Source organism: Pinus tabuliformis, chromosome 2_2 (assembly GCF_031772625.1).
Source record: "Pinus tabuliformis cultivar Carrire ecotype Pingquan chromosome 2_2, CPIR1, whole genome shotgun sequence".
Taxonomy (NCBI): Eukaryota; Viridiplantae; Streptophyta; class Pinopsida; order Pinales; family Pinaceae; genus Pinus; species Pinus tabuliformis.
In genome coordinates, this window is record NC_142300.1 from 451,563,521 (window position 1) to 451,587,966 (window position 24,446).

The following is a 24,446-nucleotide window of genomic DNA, read 5'->3' on the forward strand; positions in this document are numbered from 1 at the left end:
GAGTCCTCAATAACATCAGAAATGTAGTACCTGTTCTTGAAGATTGGGAGTTTCTTATGTCACGGGCTGACATGAGGTTGTATCCTAGAGAAATAGATTAATTTAATGCAATAGTTCACATGTTTCCAACAAATAATTTGGTCTCCTTCCACAATAGGCACATGTTAAAATCATTAAATTCTCCAATTGCACGATGTATTGTTGAGCATTCAAGGCATTCAGAAATCATTGGTGTTGATGATGATCAATTAGATCGTGAAGTTTTGTTGTGTCGTGGTCAGCGTGTTATGTTGACATGTAATTTATGGGTTGAAGCTGGCTTGGTGAATGGTGCACTTGGTTATGTTAAGGATATATTTTATACGCCTACCTCTAAGCCACCTCAACTTCCAATGTTCACAACTGTTGTTTTTGATAAGTATGTTGGTGTTCCATTTGATGCAAGCAATCCAAACATTGTGCCTATCACACTAGTGATAAGAGGAAATCGAAAACAAATTCTTTGAACATGGCATGGGCTATTACAATCCACAATTCACAGGGATTGACTTTAGAATGAGCGTCAGTTGATATTGTGAATAAAGAGCAACAAGGCCTTACCTTCACATCCATATCAAGAGTGAAATCAATAGATGGTTTACGCCTTTCTCTTTTCAACGTTATGCCAAAATGAAAGATAGTGCATATGTTACAATTAGGAAGAAAGAAGAGGAGTGATTGAAGTCCATATCGCTATGACATACAACTAATGACATTGTGACCTTCTTTATAGTATGTTTTTTGAATTGCTTTTATTGTCCTCTTGATTTACTTTTAATATAATAATCATTTTCATATATTTATGAGATTAATAGATTCATCATATTCATATTAATATTTGAGAAATTTGTTTACATCTTTTTTCATGTTGTTCAATTTACTTAGTTTTTTAAGTGCCTATTGTTCTTTTCTTTGCAACAAACCATTTAGACATAAACAATGAGTTATATGAACCAATCATTCAAAATCATTTTTATAATTGGTTCATATTGATATTAATATTGTGGATTCATATTACATCATGAAATGCAAAAATGGAGGTTTTGAATTGTCCATCACCATGGCCAATATTCATTTTCTGAATATTGGCCACAATTTTATTCTATTTCCATGTATTTTTCTATTGTATTGTGAAATGAGGCTTATATTTATAGAAATGTTTATATCATTTGGTTCATGTAACACTAGATTGTTTTATTTCATGTAACATTATAAAATTAAGTTTTTCAACATAAATACAAATGGGGTGTTATGTTTTATGTATATATATCTCTGGTGTGTGTGTGTGTGTGCTTATTTATTTGTGCATGTCTTTATTGATTTTTCTTTTGCTTTTTTGTCTTTCAAATGCAAAATTGGACAATAATGATGTCATCTATTATTCCAGAATAATGCGCAATATTGTTGGAGTGATAAGTTTTCTTTCATATCTTCGGAACAAGTTTGATAGAAAACATGAGTTCCATCCTTCTTTTATTGATGATCATCTTCGTATGCCAGATGAAACAAAAACACATGTATTGTTGTAGCTCTGATGCCACTTGTTGTAGCTCTGATACCACTTGTTATAGATCTACACAAGAATATATGATAATAGAAATAAACCCAAGAAATAACAAGATCAAAATAGATAAAAATGCTTCTTTATTATCAAACCCTTATGGTAGGGCAACACCATACATTCACTCCTTAAGGAAGGAGAACACTCCACAAGCCATATGCCTGTTCATACAAGAATACTTCTCTTCATACTTCATATGTGGAGTCTCTAGCCTTTATATAGGCCTCATACATACAATACCATGCATCTTTACCATGGTTTCCTCATACCATCAACTAATACCATGGGCCCATTACATTATTATTAACTACTTGTAGTCCCTTACATGACATGGGTTAACCACCTTATTTATTACTATGGCCCATCCCATTATTACATTATTACCTTGGGTACCTCCCTTGGCACCCCATATTATCCCCCCTAGGTATATAACATATTGGGTTAATGTATACTGAGAATTTTGTCATTTAATATGATAATCATGCATGCAGTTCTTCGATTGTCCCTTTTCTTCCATGCACAATTTTTTATACTGTTTTCAACAATTTATGTTATGATTTCATATGTAATACTGTCTATAAAATGACTTCCAAAAATAGTTACTTATTCTTAGGAGGTTCTTTCCTCTATAACACAAATAGTTTAGATCATTTAATAGTCAAAAGCTAAGTTGTATAATTGATGTTCATGAAGTTTCCTTTCTAGTATTTCGAGTTATATAACATGAGTATTTTCTCATGAACAATTGCCTACTATTTTTCTAGTAGAATCTTTTTGTTCCATTACATTGTGAACTCTTAGTTCATGGCTTTACATAATTAAATACAAAGCTGTTTGTCTTGCTCTTTTGATTTGAAACAGGTGAGTCTAAGCAATAACACTCATTATGTATGTGATTCATATGCATAAATATTATGGGACCTGTAATGGTTCCTGCCTACCCTTCTCATATAATTAGAAATAGTTTGATTATGTAACTAACGTTGGTGAAGCACACTCGCCATGGTGTCTAAGACAATTTTTTTTATATTGTTCTTATTTGTCTTTCTCTAACAGTATCATTCACTTGCAGACACCTTCCTATACCGTAACTTTGGATATATATATATATATATATATATATATATATATATATATATATATATATATAGAGAGAGAGAGAGAGAGAGAGAGAGAGAGAGAGAGAGAGAGAGGTATAGTTTTGTACCAAAGAATTATTGTTAAAAAAGAAATAGTTTTTCTTTGCACAAATAACCCTAATTTGGTAGGTAAAGATGCAACAATGATGAGAATAAAGCATTGGTAAGAGGTTTGAGCCTAACGAAAAACTTTGTTGTATTAATATTGGTAGGAATAGAATACATTACAAAGAAAAAAATGGAAATGTTTTCTTTTCTATGCATGACACACACACACACACACACACACACACACACACACACACATATATATTCATTTAACACCCACTCCAATAATGAATCTTCAGATAGTTAAAGAAAATTTGCGGAGTACTTATCTGATTCTTCCTAGAAATTTAAAGAGGACTATTATAGTCCTCCCAACCACAAGTCAATTTCTTCAATGACTACCCCTGAGCTGTAATCTTCTTGACATAAACAATTCCAAGAATTATTATAGGAAATTTATATTTTTTCTAAACCCCTAAACAACTTGCTACTAACTGATTTGGGTTCTGCTATATGGATTAATGCATAGGTATTTGTGGCTGGAATGTAGAAATTTTGAATAATATGACACATATTCAACAGAGATTATCCTGATCATACAATTTAAGCGGAACATGTATAATACATAATCTCCTCTACGTTGATCATCAAATTACAGAAGCAGAAACATCCACAGGCACACATAGAAGCATCAATCAAACTCATAAACACAGTATGTATCCCGGGGAAAGCATCTCGCTAAAAACCCCACACTATCTGTATATTATATTGATTGAATCATGTAACAATACAAAGCATAATACTTCTCACAAGTATCTCCACCTGTTACACACAATACAGCTCAGATTTGATCTCCAAATCTCTCCCGCTGCTTGCCTGCCTCCACTGCTCAAACCTGCTCGAGAACTGATGAGAATAGCTTCCCAAACTCGTTTTTCACCTGCAAAATAGTCACTCACACTATGTTGGACGTGAGCAACAGCTATAATACCATGAAGATACGTGAGCAAACTCATTGGCATACTTAATCCTTTGATTGTGCAAATCATCATGCACAGCTATAGTCACAACTGATAGCAATCTGATCCTCTAACACCTGTCCCTGCTGAACTGAACATGCACTGACATGCAACTGAGTTAACTGATGTATTCTATAGTTGCATTATGAGTTAATAACTTGTGAATTAATTAATAACTAATTCACCCAACTCATCTTTAGTCTATTGATCAGTTAGACTAAATACAACCAGTTTAACAAAGCTAAACTGAACACAACTCCATCAACTGTACCTCCAGTCCACTAAACTCAACTCACTTGAGTTCTAACTGAAGTCATGCATGCAACAACTCAACTGACTCATAAGAAAAACGAATTTCCTTCTGACAGCTGCATGTGCCACTTCCGTAGCTCAAACTGAAGTGCTCCAAGAGAATAAGATTAAGTTTATAGTCCAAATATTATTGTGAGATAATAATATTTGACTTTTCTATTTTTGACTTTGATCACTCACACTGTGATAAAAAATAGAAGTCCATCTATTTTTCCCAACTTGATCAATCATCCATAGACATGATCCATATGTCTAAAAATAGACATAGTCTAAAAATAGACTTGCGCCAAAAATAGCCTGCGGGCCCACTTAGTGAAGGCGACTCTTTTCACTAAGCTCCATCATCTTGTTGCACTCTCAACAAGCATTTCTTGTTGCACACTTTTCAACACTCCCTCTCAACAAGAAAGGCTTCCTCTCAAACCCGATCCTGTAACTCTGGAATGTTCTCCATGCAACACATTTGGCCGGTCCACTTGCTCTGTCATCAAAGTCTCTGACTGCTATTGCATCTGTCAACTGAAACTCTGCATCTCTGTGCTCTTCAGTATCTGACTGCTCTAGCCTCTGTCACTTTGATCTCTGACTGCATCCGTGCTGCTGCTGGTTCTATCTCCCAGCATTGCATCCGCACTGCACCTCCCAACTGACCTCCCTGTTGGGATAGAAACATCCTCTGATGCTGAAGCTCTACCTGCTGCTGACAAGTGCTCCCTCTCTGACATCTGCGCTACTGCAACATCTCCATGCATCTCGCACCATTGCACACCTCTCTGTGCCACCTAACACTGTGCAAAACACTTGTGCCTCTCGCATTGCTACAGCCTGCTAGCTATGCGCTGTCCTGGGATTCCCTGCACTGTCGCTCTCTCTGCCGCTCCATCCGCATCTGTCTCTACCCAATCAGTCAGTTCCTGCTACTACACATCGGGGCTCCCGTAGCAAGGTCTCATCCAAGAGGTTGGGTACCTCAAGGATCTTGCCCCTCCTCCTTGGGACAATCAATCCACATCACCCCACCTCCTACCTAGAGGTATGGATGCATGCGATCCCTCAGCCCACCTGGCTTGAAGTTTCCCCCTACTGGAGGTCTCTGGATGAGTAGATGTCTCTACTCGATCTCCTCTCAGCTTCCCTTGTTGTGGCTGCTCCACAACCTCCTGAAGCTGCTGCACCAATCGTGGCTCCTCCACAATCGTCTGAGACTTCTTCTGGCTCTGCATGTTGAGAGGTAATATACGCTCCCTCTCAACCACCAAGTCTCCATCAGTTGCCTTGCTGCTCAAGGCTTTGCATGCATCTTGAACCTCAAGAGCATACAGGTTCCTGACCCATGAACCAATCTCATGACAACGAAAGCATCTCACCTTCGACTTGTCAACCTTCTTCCCATCACTGGAAGAACAAGATTCGAAAAGAGAAACCTTCTCCTTCCCCTTCTTCGCCTTACTTGCTAAGGCACAGTTCTCCTCATCCTGCATGGATGAAGAACCGTCTCTGGTGCTCCGTCTAATCTCCTCCTGCATCAAATCCGACCATGGTCGTTCCCAATTTGGCAGTTTCTCCCTTCCATTCACCGAGTCCTGGTAGCTATGCCAACTCTTAGGAAGGTCAAGGAGTCCTAGACTCACCATCCTCATCATCAACAGTAACCCCCACACTTCCTAGCTCATCTCGACACTGAGTGAACCTCGTGAGATACTGGGGCATACTATCTCCATTCTCGAACTGAATGTTTCTGAGTTTTATCTCTTGCTTTGGAATTAAATTCGAATTCCACCTGCACAAAACTCAACTGCTTCCGATCTAGAATTCGTGAGAACAAATTATTTCTTGTACAGAGATTGACTGTATGGGCATTCACCGGATATCTCACCTTCCAAGGGAAGGATGAATCCAGAGGCTACCTGGCCCGATTACAGACTCTACCTGAAGAAATAGAATGTAAACACTTCCTGAATAGTAGATCTGATGATCAATCCTCGCTTGATATCCTGTAAAAATATCTTCTACAAATCAAGCTGCTCCGATACCATGTAGAACTTTTTCTACAAATCATCTTGCTCTGATACCATGTAGAAACTTTTTCTACAACTATCTAGCTCTGATACCATGTAGAAATTTTGAATAATATGACACATATTCAACAGAGATTATCCTGATCATACAATTTAAGCGGAACATGTATAATACATAATCTCCTCTACGTTGATCATCAAATTACAGAAGCAGAAACATCCACAGGCACACATAGAAGCATCAATCAAACTCATAAACACAGTATGTATCCCGGGGAAAGCATCTCGCTAAAAACCCCACACTATCTGTATATTATATTGATTGAATCATGTAACAATACAAAGCATAATACTTCTCACAAGTATCTCCACCTGTTACACACAATACAACTCAGATTTGATCTCCAAATCTCTCCCGCTGCTTGCCTGCCTCCACTGCTCAATACCTGCTCGAGAACTGATGAGAATAGCTTCCCAAACTCGTTTTTCACCTGCAAAATAGTCACTCACACTATGTTGGACGTGAGCAAAAGCTATAATATCATGAAGATACGTGAGCAAACTCATTGGCATACTCAATCCTTTGATTGTGCAAATCATCATGCACAGCTATAGTCACAACTGATAGCAATCTGATCCTCTAACACCTGTCCCTGCTGAACTGAACATGCACTGACATGCAACTGAGTTAACTGATGTATTCTATAGTTGCATTATGAGTTAATAACTTGTGAATTAATTAATAACTAATTCACCCAACTCATCTTTAGTCTATTGATCAGTTAGACTAAATACAACCAGTTTAACAAAGCTAAACTGAACACAACTCCATCAACTGTACCTCCAGTCCACTAAACTCAACTCACTTGAGTTCTAACTGAAGTCATGCATGCAACAACTCAACTGACTCATAAGAAAAACGAATTTCCTTCTGACAGCTGCATGTGCCACTTCCGTAGCTCAAACTGAAGTGCTCCAAGAGAATAAGATTAAGTTTATAGTCCAAATATTATTGTGAGATAATAATATTTGACTTTTCTATTTTTGACTTTGATCACTCACACTGTGATCAAAAATAGAAGTCCATCTATTTTTCCCAACTTGATCAATCATCCATAGACATGATCCATATGTCTAAAAATAGACATAGTCTAAAAATAGACTTGCGCCAAAAATAGCCTGCGGGCCCACTTAGTGAAGGCGACTCTTTTCACTAAGCTCCATCATCTTGTTGCACTCTCAACAAGCATTTCTTGTTGCACACTTTTCAACATGGAATACCCTCAAGGATCTTCCTGGGATCCAAGGTAGAACATTACAGATTAACTGCAGTTGTCACAAAGAAGCATATACATATATATATATCAATGCATGATTAACAAAGCGAAAGAAGAGATACTACCTCAGTCCATGGTGCAGCCCTGCTAGAGAACCCAATGTAGAAAAGAGGAAGACCTATCTGCTAGCTCCTAGATCCGCACCTGCACATACACAAGATGGAAAGTAATCCTAAAACATATAAACTCTTATCATTAAAACATTAATACATAAAGATATGAAACAACATGCATCTAAGCTACTTATAAGTTATGGTATTGAATCACGATGTAAATAAACATGACATCAACATCATCAAGTAGACAACACAACAACAAACCTATATTATTTGGTTGAAGAAGAATTATTACAACCATATTGGTTGGATCAAGCTTCCTCTAGCCCTCAACTCATTTCTCTCTCTCTCTTAACCTCTTGGAAGTATAACAATTATATCTCATACAAAGTTTTGCCAATCATTTGAAAACCATTCAACCTCAATCACAATGCCCAAGCCATCAATATATAAATGGTGAGACAATCATCCATGCCAATTCTCTTATTAGTTCCATTGAGGAAAAATATAGGATGTTTACTCGCTTTATTTCCCTTTCCATTTCCATGAGACTCCATTAGGAATAGAAATGTCTTTAGTTAGGTCGGAGGTAGATGTTTCCTTCTTTCTGGGTTGACATTTGAGTGAAAAGCCAAGTGTTAGTCAGTCAACCCACACTTTGACATCTAGAATCTCACAAATCTTGGGTAACGCTGCCCTTTAGGAAAAACAGTGAGTTAACCTAGGGACTAATGCCCTTGGTTTATGAATGGAGAGTTATAACTCTTCTTGCCTATTTCTAGGGTGTGTTACCCTGGAAAATAGGTCGGTGAATTAGGTCATGTATTTAATCAAACTGTATTTCTCCTTTGAGCTGATGAGGAGGTCATTTTCCTGTATAACGGATTCCCCTTAAAGTCTGAGGTCAGTGACAAATACGATGGCTGAAATACTTTATAAATAGTGTTTGGAAAGAGAGAGAGAAGATCAGAGCTTCAAGACTGCGGGAAACCTAAAAGAATCACATATGTCAAAAATATAAAATCATGTCTTGAGTCGGGCATTCCCATGCTCAATAGCTATGTTAGAGTGATTTCTATAGAGAGGTATGATGATCACGTACACCGACAAGCACAATGTGGAATTGTTTCATAATACGATAATCCTAATGAGTTGTCTCCAAAAATAATATACATAGCTTGGGAGAGGAAACAAGGCTGAGTGATGTAAGTCTCTACACAAGGTCTTGGTCACCTCTTTATCTGAAAAACATGTTTCTTCATATGTGACTAAAGGAGTTGAGGTCGAACATGTGAGAAATCATCTGATTATGAGTCAATAATGAAAACTAATAGCAAACACAAGGAGGGCCATCGATAAGGATGATGGTCTCCAAGACGCACAATACAATATAGCGAGTGTGAAAAATGAAATTGTCATCGAACACTCGTAGAATCATTCAACTGGGAGACAATGATGAAAGCCCCCAATCAAACACAAGGTAACCTGCCAATGATGACTACAAGTTCTAGGGTACTGATACGTTTCTAGATTTTCTTCCTAGATAGAGTGTTGAAGTCAATAGGATGAGACTTGTTGAAAGGTAGGAAATAATGTGCCCTAGATTAGTCAACATGAAACAAGACAAGAATGATTTGTTTTGGAGATAAATTTTGAGAAATGGGTCAAACATATGGAGGGCATGATGGAAGTATATGATCGATGGTTGATACAAGAAGTAGAGGATAGGTGGATCCCTTGAACAATAGAAGGCACAACACAAAGGTTTACCAGGAAGCTTAGACTCATGAACACCAAAGAGTGTTAGGATACAGGGATGCAGGAACATCAGAGTATATAAAGGCTAAACTCATAGGATGGTAAGGTTCATCTGAGAGGCTAACAAAAAGGTTTGCTGAGGGAGTGCCATGTTCACTGCGTTGTCCAAATTTTTCCTATCTGATTAGTTTTAATGAGTTTAGAGGGTAAACTCAGTGGTCTTTTCATATTTAGAGAGTTTGAAAAGATCTTAAAGAGCAACACCAGGGGAATCCCTTTGTCATGGTTGATAACCAGGTGCAACAAATGTTTAATAGTATACCAGACATAATTCCTTTTCTATAAGTTAGTCTACTAAGTCCGGCTAAAGTGATAAAGTTATGCTCAGTATACGTTTGCCCCATTTTGTTACGAGTACAAGCGGATGGAGTAAACTCGATATCCTTCGTGAAATTTTAATGATTCACTCGAAGAAAAACTCAATAGATCTTCATAAAGTTTTAACGAGTCAAATGAAGAAAACTCGATAAGTCTTCATAAAATTTTAACGAGTCAGATGAAGAAAACTTGATATGTCTTTTTTAGTTTAAAGAGCGAGGAAAAAGAGACAAAAGCACTGCTCAGGTCTTTTTCATAGAATTTTTACAAGTTCAAAAAAGAAAATTTGAGGATTTTTTCACTTCAAGAGCAAGAAAAGGTCCCAAAAAAGAAAGTGCTCATATTGTCTTCATAGCTATTTTATGAGCCTGAAGATGGTAACTCGGGGATTTTTCAGTTCAATAGTGAGAAAAAGTACCAAAAAATAATATGCTCATATCTTCTTTGTAGTAATTTAACGAGCCCAAGGACGTAGACTTAAGGTTTTTTGGACTAACGAGCAAGAAAAATACCATAAAATAATGCTCGTGCTTCTTTGTAGTAGTTTAATGAGCCCAAAGAAGGAGACTCGAGGTTTTTTCAAATTAACAAGAAATAAAACTACCATAAAAGGAATTCTCAGAGCTTCTTGATCTCATTCTTGACAGTATAAGGATCTATGCCGGCCATTTCCTCGTAAGACCAAGGGAAAACATTGCAAATGTCGTTAAAAGGGTAGGTGAAGCTCGCAATTTCCTCATGATTGCACTGATCTCTTATCTAAATATTTTCTTCGATACTTGTTTTGACTAAAATATCAATCATCATAGTCTTTGAAAGATTTCCCAATTTCCATTATGAATCCAAAGATTGGAAAATCATGTAAATTGAGGGAAAAACCTCAGGGGGCTCAAAAGATATTATTTTTACAAGGGTCCTGTCTGAATTAGATATCAAAGCTTGATCATGGGATGTTTCCCAAGGTTGCTCCTCTAAAGACATGATCTCTTGAATAGCTTCGTCCAAAGGTAGGAATTTATGGAGGATACCATTAGAGGGAGTTGTTGTGGGAGACGAGATGGTACCATTGGTTGCAACCAAAGTGACAGAAGAATTAGATGCAGATTGAATGGATTGATAAGACAATCCGGCTAGTAAAAGAGATATTTATTCTCCATAAGAGTCAATGTATGAATGCGTTGGGAGGATCCAGGGACCAACTAGGTCATGAGGAATGATGGAGACCATAGAAATTGTTTATGGAACCTTGGGCGGCAGAAGAGGAAAGAAACCCATTAGGGAAGAACTCTTCAGAAGACCGATACCAATACTAACGTAAGAGTCAAGTATGCGACCCACTAAGGCTATTGTGCCACTAGGCAACGCAAAGTAATCTAGGGTGCAGAAGAACAACTAGTCCACTGTGACTATTCTCACATCCAATGGAAAGAGGATGATACAAAAGACTGAAAAACAATGGCAGTCATGGAATAGGTCCAACAGCACCGCAAAATCAGATTATAGTCAGCATGATGATCTACAACTTCAATGTCCACTGTTACCATTTTCCCACTTAGAGTGATGGGGTAACTAGCAAGGTATCCTTTTGGGATGAATGTATGGTGATCGAATGCTTTAAGGGAATTTGATGATGGACTGAGGGTTGGATAACCTAGGGTGAGCCAACATGAATTAGACATGATCCAGGTTGAAGTGCCTTTGTCAATGATCATTCTATGGATAGCTCTGCCTTTTGAAATAACCTGTACCTAGAATGAAGGTTGGTGGCAAAGGTGAGGCTTACATTTCTCCATGTCGAAAATTGCTAGCATGGATTCCTGATGGTAAACCCCACCAATGGCTGAAAGCAAAGCTTTCCGTTGCACTGGACATGTTTGCAATACTTCGAGTGTAGACATAGTTGACAATGCTTGCACCAAATATTCTACAATACTGTAGTTTGGGTAGCACGTGGAGAAGTATTATGTGTCGTGCAACGAAGTGCCCCTTTAGGGGGGCAAATCACAAGATCAATAATAAGCCTTTAGATATGAATATTCTTAGGCACCAGTGGGTTGAACTCGAGGAAACCTCCTGAGCATTAGCGACTAGAGCTCCATAAGTTTTGGCTCGCATTTGAAGATCAACCATTTCAAAGGTGTAAATCCTCGATGATCCTTTAATAGAGGAAGGATGGTTTGAATTTTCATTTCCCCCTTATGGGGGTTGAGGCAGGCTTGATATAAGATGTTGTTGTTTCAAAGCAAGTAAAGGATTGTATAGGACCGCAGGGGTTCATCCAATGTCCTTTTGAGCAAGAATAGCTATGCATTCTTGGAGACGAGGACATTTGTGTGTCATATGTTCTTCTACATAGATTTTGTAGGGGAACTTGACAACTTTTTGTTTCTGCTTGGGGTTGGATTTCTATTGGGTTTCTCTTCAGAAGGAGAGGTATTTTTCTTGTTCTTCTTGTTCTTTCTGCTGGGTTTTTTTGTAGACTGCATAGAGTTGATTGTAGCGGTTGGAAGAGTAGATGATTGGGTAGAAGTAGAAGTATCGACAGACAACTGGGCTATGTGCCTGCTAAGTTGTTTTACAGCAGCCCTAGGGATAACACCAACGAGATGGTCAACATGTGCATTGGGTCGCTGAGTAGCGGGAGCATTGGAAGTTTGGGGGGTATTGGGGATTATGTCGTATAGTGTGCCAGACTACAAATAAATCAAATCTAAGTGTTGGGCATGACGAATGGATTGGTATTCTGTGACTAAACCAGCTAAGGCAATGCCCTTGGAAATTTGGGGAAGAAGAGATTTGTAGAACTAATTTGCTAAAAAGTAATCTGAAATGGGGCCCTTGACTAGCCTCTACCTACATATTCATTCATGAATGTAATAAGAGATGTGGTGGAGGTATCTTGGTGCAAGTTACTAAGAAGTTCTATCCTGATTTCATAGTGGATGGGAAGTTGAAAGTGCTTTAAAAATTCCATTTCCAAGGTGCCAAAAGCATTAACTAACTTGTGTGGTAACTCAATTTACCACTTGGTGGCATTGTCAGTAAGGGTGCAGGGAAAGAGATGGAGCCGAATATTATCATCCACCATGGAGTTCGATAGGCGCCATAAATGGTAGGTGGTTACATGTGTACCAAGATCATTCCCTTGTTTCCCTTCAAACTTGAAGATGTTGGTAGGTATTTTGTGTGGGATTGGGGGCCAATGTAGGTTATGGTAGATGGGGTCATTAGTTAGTTTATACAAATCAAGGATATTGAGTGTTGCCAAAAAATGCAAAGTGTTTGGTGCCCCCTGAATCTGACCAGGGTGATGAAGAATGACTTGAAGGACCTTGGGGTCCACCCATCATATTGTTACCAATAGGATACATAGCATTTATTGGATAATAGCCTCCTTTTTGTGGTGAAACAGTCATATACAATGACGGTCCATAAGGTATATTAGGCTGGGGGGCAAAAGACTAGTTTCCCCTAGGAGAAAAAGTACTCCCTTGACTCAATTGAGGTTGAGGAGGGGGTGCCCAAATAGATGGAGCAAGACCTGCTTGAGGGGTTCCACGAGCCATATAATTTATCGTAGGTACATGTTCTTTCCTCTGTCAGATTTTGCAACAGCTTTCTGCTTGGGGTTGGATTGCTATTAGGCTGCTCTTCATAAGGAGAAGTATTTTTCTTGTTCTTCTTGTTCTTTCCATTGGGCTTTTTTGTAGACTGCATTGATCGAGTGGTTGGAAGAGCAACCGATTAGGTAGAAGTAGTGGCATCAATAGACAACTGGGAAATGTGCTCGCTAAGTTGTTTTACAACAATGCTGGGGGTAGCACCGAAGAGATAGTCAGTGTGTGCTCTGGGTCGCTGAGTAGCAGGATCACTGGAAGTTTGGGGTTCATTGGGGATTATATTGTAATGTGTACCAAACTATGAATAAATCGAATCTAAGTGTTGGTCATGATGAATGGATTGGTCTTCTGTGACCGGACCACCTAAGGCAACACCCTTTGAAAATTGGGGAATAAGATATTTGTAGAACCAATTTGCTAATAGGTAATCGAAAATGAGGGACTTAACTAGCCTCTTCCTACATCTTCATTCACCAATTTAATAAGATAAGAGGGTGGAGGTATCTTGGCGCAAGGTAGTAAGAAGTTCTATCCTAGTTTCGTAGCGGATGGGAAGTTGAAAGTGCTTTAAAAATTCCATTGCCAAGGTGCCAACAGTATTAACTGACTCATGTGGTAACTCAATTTACCACTTGGTGGCAATTTCAGTAAGGGTGCAGGGGAAGAGCTGGAGCCGAATACTATCATCCACCAAGGAGTTTGATATGCACCATATATGGTAGGTGGTTACATGTGTACCCAAATCATCTCCTTGTTTCCCTTCAAACTTTTGGATGTTGGCAAGTATTTTGTGTGGGATTGGGGGCGAATGTAAGTTATGGTAGATGGGGTCATTAGTTAGTTTACACAAATCAAGGATATCGAGTGTTGCCACAAAATGCAAAGTGTTTGGTGCCCCCGAATCTGACCAGGGTGATGAAGAATGACTTGAAGGACCTTGGAATTTGCCCATCATATTGTTACCAATAGGATACATAGGATTTACTGGATAATAGCCTCCTTGCTGTGGTGGAACAATCATATACAACGACAGTCCATAAGGGATATTAGGCTGGGGGGTAAAAGACTGGTTTCCCCTAGGATAAAAAGTTCCCCCTTGACTCAATTGAGGTTGAGGAGGGGGTGCCCAGATAGACAGAGCATGACCTATTTAAGGGGTTCCACCAGCCATATAATTTGTCATAGGTACATGAATGACACTAGAATAGTGTCCACTTGGGGGAGGTAAGTTGATCAATGATGGTCCAGCTTGTCCTAAAGGCGGAGGGGGAATAGTGATGCTGCCTACCAATATGTGCATGTTGGGAACATTGCCCCCTGGCATTGAACCTGGGGGTTTGAAATTAATTGAGGATTCCAGCTAAAAGGATTACTGAAGGGACCTGTGCTAACAATGCTATTTGGAGCAGTAGTCAAAAGTCCATGAGTAGACACAAGAGGGACATAAACTGACATCTAATGGGTTCCACTCAGAGTAAGTGTAACTAGGTTGCTTGTACTTGGCATAGTCTGAATAGCACGGTAAATAATTAGTTGTGTGTTACTGACTATTGGTAGGGGAAGTGATGGTGGACCAAAATTTTCCACAAAAGATGACGACCCATTAGTTGTTGGGGGGATGTTGGATGTTTGTACTGTTGAAGACATGGTACGTACAACTAATACCCGAATCAACACTCATCCCAAAATATTGGTGAGGGGAGGATTATAAGGTGGTACAACTCCTTTAGTGAAAAATTCCTTAGGCAGTATAGTGTCCTGGCAGGCATTGTGTGATTCAATGTTAGACACTAGAGACTGATTTCCTGAACAGGGATAATCCAAATCACCATGGCTCGACTGATCCTCCACAGTCAGTGGAGGAAGAACTTATTGTCACTACGATTGATGATGAGGGTTGTATGTAGCCACAGTGACCGATATTTTTTATTAATTTTCTTTCTAGTGATATTTATTGTAGTCTTAGTGATAACAAACCAACACCTAAAAAATAATAAATACTCTAAAAGTAAATCAGCAAGTAGTCAGGGGATATGACTCTATTTGATAACCATCATTTGTTGGAGATGAAACCTACTATCACGATGGCTAAAAGAGAGAGTCAGCCAAATGTACAATTACAATTACTCTTGGGCGGGTTGGCATGGTACCTAAACTGAAGACGGAGTAGGTTCGTCAGTTTAGGTACCATGCTATCCCGCCCTAGTCACCTTATGTTCGTCCTTAAAAAATTATGGCCAATATGGTTACCTCAAATCACAGACACGTCTTGGGGGGACATCGTTGTAGACAATACGCTATGTGGGAAAGATACATAAGTCCCCAACTCAGCTCCGATATCCCCACGGGGATCCCTAATACAAATAATACCCAATTGAGATGCAATTGAAGGCAGACTACCTTCTCTTATATTCCAATAATGTCTCTCATTTAACTCCCCTTTGACTGGAGCGGTCCCATATAGTATGAGGGACGTAGGATTTTACTCTCTTTAACAACATTAGTCTTAGTTTTACGATCTTGGGTAGTTAAATCACCACTGCCTAGCCCAAGATCCTATCCTTGAGTAATATGTATGTATGCTCAAAAAATATTTGTTGATTGCTTTTATTATGAGCTTGATTTTAAAGGTACTTTATTAATGTCCTTGGAAGGGTGTTGACGTATGGAGTTTTGTGATACTCTAACTCAACCATGTAGAAAATATGCTTTACAATTTCATTTCGATGAATAGGTTATTTCTATAAGGAGAGAATCATTTATACACCAATCCAGCAACATGAATCCAATGCAGTAAACACAAGCACAAATTTGCAAACATGCAATGCTCTCTAACAACTAACCCAAAACACATATGTAGAATAAAACAAACTAAAACAGAAAACACTAAGCATTTTTTCATTTTTCCTTTCCTGAAAAATAAATGCACTTAAGGCATTTTCCTAAAAATGAAAAATGATCAGAAAATAGGCAACCAAACACAATGCGCTGTTTCGGATCCATGAAATAGACTATAAGCAGCTTTCCAACCTAGGAATTCACAAAGCAAGTTATTTATTAAGATAGTGGTTGACCAACACATAGAAGAAGATACAAAGCATTAATGGAAGGACTAACGCTTTGTCTGTAAGCCTGGGGAGGATTATAACTCACTAGTTTGCATAACTAGGGTGCATTACAAAAGCAGAGGCTGTAAAAAGAGTCATTTAGGGTCTAGTCGAAGGCTATCCACAACAAAGAAGGTTGTGAAGCATCCTGAGTGGTCAGAATGGGAACCAAGAAGAACGGGAAGTCTTGGAAAGAAAGAGAGATCTGGGAACTTAGAAGGTAAAACTTAGGAACTAAGTATAGTTCCTGGTGGAGTTGCCAATTATGCTATAGGGATTAATGCATGAGTGGTTTTGGATGGAATATCGTCAAGGATCTTCTCGGGATCCAAGGCAGAGAGTTTCAGATTAACTGCAGTTGTCACAAAGAATCATATACATATCTATATCAATACATGATTAAAAAAGCAGAAGAAGAGGGATTATCTCAATCCTTGGTTCAGCCCTATTAGAGAACCCATTGTAGCAAAGCGAAAGACCCCTCTGCTAGCTCTTAGATCAACACCTCACATAAAAAATATGGAGAGTAATTCTATAACATATAAACTCTTATAATTAAAACATTAATACATAAGGATATGAAGCAACATGCATCTAAGCTACTTATAAGTTATGGTATTGAATCAACATGTAAATAAATACGACATCAACACTATCAAGTAGAAAACACAAAAATAGATCTATATTATTAGATTGAAGAAGAATGATTACAACCATCTTGGTTGGATCAAGCTTCCTCTAGTCTTCAAGATCCTTTCTCTCTCTCTCTCAACCTTTTGGTAGCATAATAACTATATCTATACAAAGTTTCAAGAATCATTTGACAACCATTTGACCTCAATCAAAATGCCCAATCCTTCAATATATAGATGGTGAGAGGCACATCCTTGCCAATTTTCTCACGAGTTCCATTGAGGCAAAATATAAGATGTTTCCTTTCTTTATTGATCTTTCCATTTCCATGAAACTCTGTTAGGAATAACAATGTCCTTAGTTAGGTTAGAGGTAGATGTTTCCTACTTTTTAGGCTGACATTTGAGTGAAAAGCAGAGTGTCAGTTAGTCAACCCACACTTTGACCTTCAGAATCTCACAAATCTTGGGTAACATTGCCCTTTAGGCAAAATAATGAGTTAACTTAGGGACTAACGCCCTTAGCTGATGCATGAAGAGTGTTATAACTCTTCTTGCTTGTTTCTAGGGTGCGTTACCCTGGAAAATAGGTCTGTGAATTAGGTCATGTCTTTAACCAAACTGTCTTTCTCCTCTGAGTTGATGAGGATGTCATTTTCTTGTATAATAGGTTTGAGCCAATATTTATATCCCATTGGTTCCAGCTAAGTATCATTGTCTTTTTCTTCCATGGGATTTCTAGTTAAGAATCTCTATCTTTATCTCCCATAAGATTCTAGCACAATCCATAACTATGGCATTTTTCTCGAGCCATACTACTTTTTTTCTGGTATGCTTGCTTTTGCTTTTTTGGGTTTCTACCCCTTTCTTAGGGAGATAACCAAGTCCAACCATTTCTTGTCAGTTAGAGTTACATTAACCTAACAATCCTAAATACACTTTCAAGAGTTTCTAACCACATAATTTCTTTATTTATATTTCTTTCATAAACATAAAACATAAATATTTACATCATCAATTCTTTTTCAATTACATTTTTCTAATCTAATCAATAAAATAACTTTTTATATTTCTAAGTTAAAATAAGATAATGAAGTCCAAGGCATTATAATCAAGGTGGTTTCTTAACTACCCAGTGAGAATGACAGTGACATAAAATTCCCTAGCAAGGCTTTTTATTAGGTATATAGCAAGCACAACATTGATTTAGTCTTCTACTTCTCCTCCCACTAACCACACAAGCATAAAAAACATAGTTTAGTGGACTCACACACAATTCATAGGGAATTCACTAAAAATACATAGGGATTTAGCCCATGGTTTAGATGGGGTACTTCTCAGTCTCATGAGTTGGAATCCATTGTATAGATGGTTTGTCAATTGTATTTTCATAGCGAGAACCACAAGAGTATAATTTCCATTGTGTAGATGGTTTATCGACTACTCAACATACACCATAATGACCCAGAATTCCCTATCTAGGTGGTTTATCATATATACAACAAGCACCAAAGACATTTGTTCTTCTAGTGAGCCTCCCATTAATCCACATAGGCTTAGACACATTGTCTAGTGGCCTAACATAGTCCATAGGGAATTCACCCAAAATACATGAGGATTTAACACATGATTTAGATGGGGTATTACTCAATATTAGGAGTTAGAATCCACTGTCTAGCTGGTCTGTCAACTATATAGAAAACACCATAGTGATTTAGTCAAATATTGAGCATTACACTAACCACACATGATTAGACAACACAATTTGGTGGCCACACAGTTCATAGACTTTACATAGCAACTCAAACACCACTCTATCAAACGATCAACTAGGTACACTTAGAAGGGGAGAAATTTTTTCCAGGAGAAAAAACAGGTAAACTTTATTTAGTAAGAGAGACTTTGAGAGATAGGATACAATCACGCCAGAGAGAGTCCACCATAGAAAAAAACAACTAGTGATTTGTTCAACTCTTCCTTAATATATTTCTTCTTAGCATCCCTTTGTGTATTTGAGAGGCCTTGGGATTGGCTCTTCGATGCACTATGGGAGTGGTTATCATATTTCCTCCACCACATCCAATCAGACCTTATAATTAATTGTTAGCAAGAAAATTTCCTCTACTCACATCTCATAAATTTGGCTCTAAGTAGGTGGATTGAGTAGGTCTACAAACAATGGCTCATTAACTTCAACATTTAAGTTCAAGTCTAGGTTCATGAATTTATAGGCTAGAAAACTCCATCAGATATTGGAATTCCAAAGGTCATCCTCTCCTTCAATTGCAAATTAAATTTAAATGTTTAAAATACATTGTATCAACTAGTTGTGGATCATGTACCCATGTTTGCATTAGACAAATTGTGTTAGATGACCGTATTTTCTATACCCACGCTAACATTATAATCACATTATAAATATTGAAATAAATAAAAAAATTGTCACAGTTTTTAATTATTGATTAGCACATAAACATAAGATAAAATTAATAATATGATTATATTTATTAATATCAATATTATCGTTAAATACTATATATTATATATAATATATAAAACTTATTTATAATGATTACAACAAAATATATCAATATCTAAACAATAATAATAATAATTTATTCAGTGTATTATTAAATATAAAATTAATTGATATAAATTTAATTTATTATATATATATATATATAATCACTATTAAGTGGTAATTTAATAAGTAATTATTTTGCTTATGAATTTTGTAGGAAAACTCTCGATAATCCTAGTGCAATGTTCCTACTAATATTTTTATTAGTGTTTGAGTGTATTTTTAATAATATTCTCATGAAATGTGTGTTAGTTTATATAATTTAATAACCTAATTACATAAAAAAGTTTCTACTTTTTATTAAAAACCTATCAAGTTTCAAAAATAAAATATTATAGAAAGGTTAAACTCTCGAATAAATTTGTTAACAAATATCCCATGGAAACCTTTTGATTGGAAAAATTGATTAGTTAAAATATAGTGTTACCCATGGTAATAATTGTCTTACAAAACTCGAGAAGGATGATATATTTGTTTTTACAAAACACTACATCAACTTAATTTTTTCTTAAAAAAATGAAACTTCACATCATATTATTTGAGAATCATCTTAAACATTATTCTCATGATGTGTTCCACCAATCATATGTCTAGGCACACAATCTACAATGTAGTTTTCTCAAATTTCCATTCACATTACAAAGTTTGTGAGATTGTGAATTTTTGAAGTTAGTAAATATTCTAATTGTTAACCATTTTTTTTGCCGAGGTTTTGTGCTTAGAATTAGCATAGCTCAAAACAGATAACTTATCTTTAAAAAATTGTACTTTAAAAGTGGTTTTTTTTATCTGAATAGGTTGTGGTGTATGAAGCAAGGACTACAATTAATAAATTATATTTATTGTGTAAATAGAATCAAAATTTATTAACGATAAATGTGGGTAGTTTCTTTTATTTTTTTTGAATTAAATGTTATACTTGATTTAATATAAATATATATATATATATATATATATATATATATATATATTATTTTATTATTATTAGCATTGTCACTTTTATTATTAATTTATGAGATACTATAATAGTTATTTAATTAGAACCAGCATAGATCCATCCTAATTCTGTATCTACCAAACACTATGAGGGATCAAATTTGTGAAGATGCAAACTTCCTTTTCAACACAAAACTTGAGGAAAGGTTTTCACATCAAGAGATTTGATTCGTCTCCACTCTTAGTAGATTTGGAGTTAAGATGGGCTCTAACTATAAGAAATTTTAAATTTTCACACTAATAAATCTCTCTCTCTCTCTCTCTCTCTCACATATATATATGCATAATCCATATTCAGTTTTTTTTGTTATTAATACTTTCTAAATATTTATACAAGCTCCATACTAAGAATGAAATAAAATACAGATTCTCTATCAATGGAATGTGAAAATATAAGACAAATTTTAATTTAAATTATTCTATTTCTCTCTATATAAATTTGATATAAAATTATGTTATTTATAAATTATTATAAAATATATATTTTTCTATTAATATATTTTTATTTTAAACTTCACATGTCATATGAGCATGGAATGAATTACACATCAGATATGTTATAACCCTATTTTCCACTCCTTTATAGTGAAAGAAACCTAAGTTCAACTTATCTTAGTTGTTGGCTAAAATGCATCCCCTTTTCACCTCTTCTTTTACTTATGTGATATTTATCGCATGTTAAAAGGGTGAAATTAAATAATTGAGCAATTTCTCAAGGGTGAAAGCACCAATTCTATTGCACTAAATTCTATAAGCAAGGAACTATTGCTTCATAATCCTATGCCCTATTAAGATTACTAGACAAAAAAAATAAATGCCTAACCTATAGAAGAACAAATCCCCAACCATATGATCATACAAGAAAGAAATCATGCCTTCCCTAATTCTATAGGGTTTGAACCAGCACCTGGTATCCTCACAGAGTGGTGAAGGCTGTTGAGTTCGATGCATAATCCTCTCGCTCCAACTAGGAGATCCCACTCTTCTTCCATTGATTTAAGAATGCACACAAGCACAAACAAACAAGGACAACAAGTGATCTTCCACAGAAGATGTTCAATTAAAATAAATAAAAAATAACATGAATAACTAGTTGCAAGTACATATCTAAAAGGAAAGGAACATATATCTCTATTAATCAATAACCAAATGGTATAATTATACCTTCAAGCATAGGATCTCCTCTCCAAAATCCAATGGAGTCCCCTCCTCTCTGAGCAACATGACCTCAAAATAACTTGGTATGTCACTCAATCTTTGAATCAAGGTAGCATCATCTCAATATAATTATCACTCTCCCCCTCCCTTTCCTCTTGGTGATATTATATAGTTTCATTCTATCCTTTGGGAGAATGTATCTAGACACCTAGGGGATTGAGAAGTTAGGAAACTTCTACAATAATGGACCCCAACCAGCTCATACACAAGTGGTTCAAGTTGGTTGTATTGTGAGTGAAAAACTCTAGACACTGTTTTCACAATTATGATATTTTTCTCAATTATCTTAGTTATAAAATAATTATTATCTCATAATTATAATCTTTTGGAAAAACAATTATGAGAACTTGTTCAATTATGTAATTTCACCCTTTTATCATGGGATAAATCTCACAACTCAATGAATTTTATCCAACAACTAAGGTAAGTTGAACTTGGGTTTCTCTCACTATAACAGAGTGGAAAATATGTTTATAACAGATGCCCCTTAATGCATGATGTTAAAAGAGAAACTGATGACTAAAAGGAATTACGATAGAGCTTAGAGGTCAAAATGGGAGAATGGATACAAAGATAAAAATCTAGACTTGAAGAAACCAAATGTTCAAGTCTCATTTATGCTGATAAGATCCCCAAGGTAGGCATACCCATGCTTGGTCATAAAGAAATACTAAACATGGCCGCCAAAACATACACTGTGGATCCATGACATGAAATTATAAGACATGGCCACAAAGAATACACAATGGATCCATGTGACTCATTAGATTGAACATAACCATGATCAAATGCAATGTGGATCTATGTCAAAATATAAATTAGTAGGACTACAGACAAATAATAGGCAGCAGGTTCCCCAGAATAGTCCTCAAAGTACATAAATCATACATAACTCCAACGTAACCTAGAAAGGGTTCCATATAAGAGTGATATGTCCCTAACCTAGGTTCTTCAACATAAACCCGATGGTATGAATCTACAACATTGGAATAGATGTGTTGATGGTGAGCATGGTAAAGGCCATCTGATTACCAGTCAATGAACTAAACTAGTACCAAACGCGAGGGAATCCACCAATGCGGAAAATGGAACCCAAGGTACCTAGTACATTCCACTAAGTGTGAATAGATGAGTTGACATCAACATTAGTGAACTTGAGTGATTAGGAGTCAATGATGTAAACCAACAATTGATTGCAAGCAATCATACCACTAAGGTCTACAAAATCCAAGGTACTACTGGTTCGTAGATCAAGCTCCTGCATAATGAGTTGAAGTCGACAGGAGAAGATGTATCGAAGCAGGGCCTTTTTGTATTCCCAAAAAATATACTTGTAATAGGCTAAGATGATGTAGTGGATGGATGAAGTGAGTACAACTAAAACAAGGATGGCTGACTCAAAAGGGTCAACAAGAAACTGCAAATGACTGACATAGGCTAAAACTTCCCTTGAACATAGAGTAGCATGAGACAAGAGTGGCTTGGCAACATGAATAATGAGCACCATGTGATATTGGGAAAGAACGCAAGAGGCATTTAGGTACACTCCATATGACGGGAAGAGTAAATAGTTGGAGGAGGAGACAGACTCATATGTATGGTATGGATCGTAGGAAAGCTAAAACCCAAGTGTGTGATAATGATGTAGACAAGTGCCATGTTCAAGGGTGACACAAATGAAGTTTCCATTTTTATGACTAGTGGATATGAATGTTCCCTACCCTTTATCCTTTCAAAAGTTAATTTTTTGTAAGTTTGTCCCCCAAACCTAAAAAACAGATAAAAGTATACAAGGGATAACCTTCTGGCCATAGTAGACTAGAGTATTCCTTTTTCGAAACTAGTCTAATTAGTCTATAAAAGGTTTAAATTAATACTAAATAGACATCCCTTCAAGTACTTTAATGAGTGTGAAGGAGACAAGTTCACTCAATAATATTTTCTAAATTAAGGAGTCTGAAAAGAGCTTAAAGGAAACTTCTCTTGGAGGAACGAGTGTTATAGAAGGTAGCAACTAGATCCAGTCATGGTGGAACTACTCATGACATAACTAGGACAAGAGGTTGGTTAATAAGACCACTCATTGTAGTAGTTCCTCCAAGAAATGGAAAACCACAAAATGAAAGTGAATGGTAGGCCAAGAAAATAATGAAAATGGAATGAGGAAACCAAGGCTCACCTTTCATAAATAGGTTGATAAAGAGTGGAAATCAAAAGGGATAAGAGGTTGGAATCCTCCCAAGGTATGGCCAAAAATATGATGAAGAAGAGGACATGAGGATTAGAATCTAGGTCATGGCGGGTCGGGAGGTGAGATTCTAAAATGGAGTAAAACTGACTTCAATGACACGAATATAGAAAAAAGGTGCTAATATAAGGCATCCATGATCAGGTAGGCTATACCACCAAGATACAAAATGGATAAAGAAGAGTGGCTAATGTCACAACTTAACTGGGTCACACCTAAGGCACAACAATGGTGCTAATGGTAAAAAATGCAATGGTGATGACAATATGACCTACCACTACATGTCAGTTCAAGAGAAACACATCGAAGGTCCAACATATGTCACTATAAAAATGCCACTCTATCCTGTAAAACCCATCCAGAAGGACTAAACCCATGG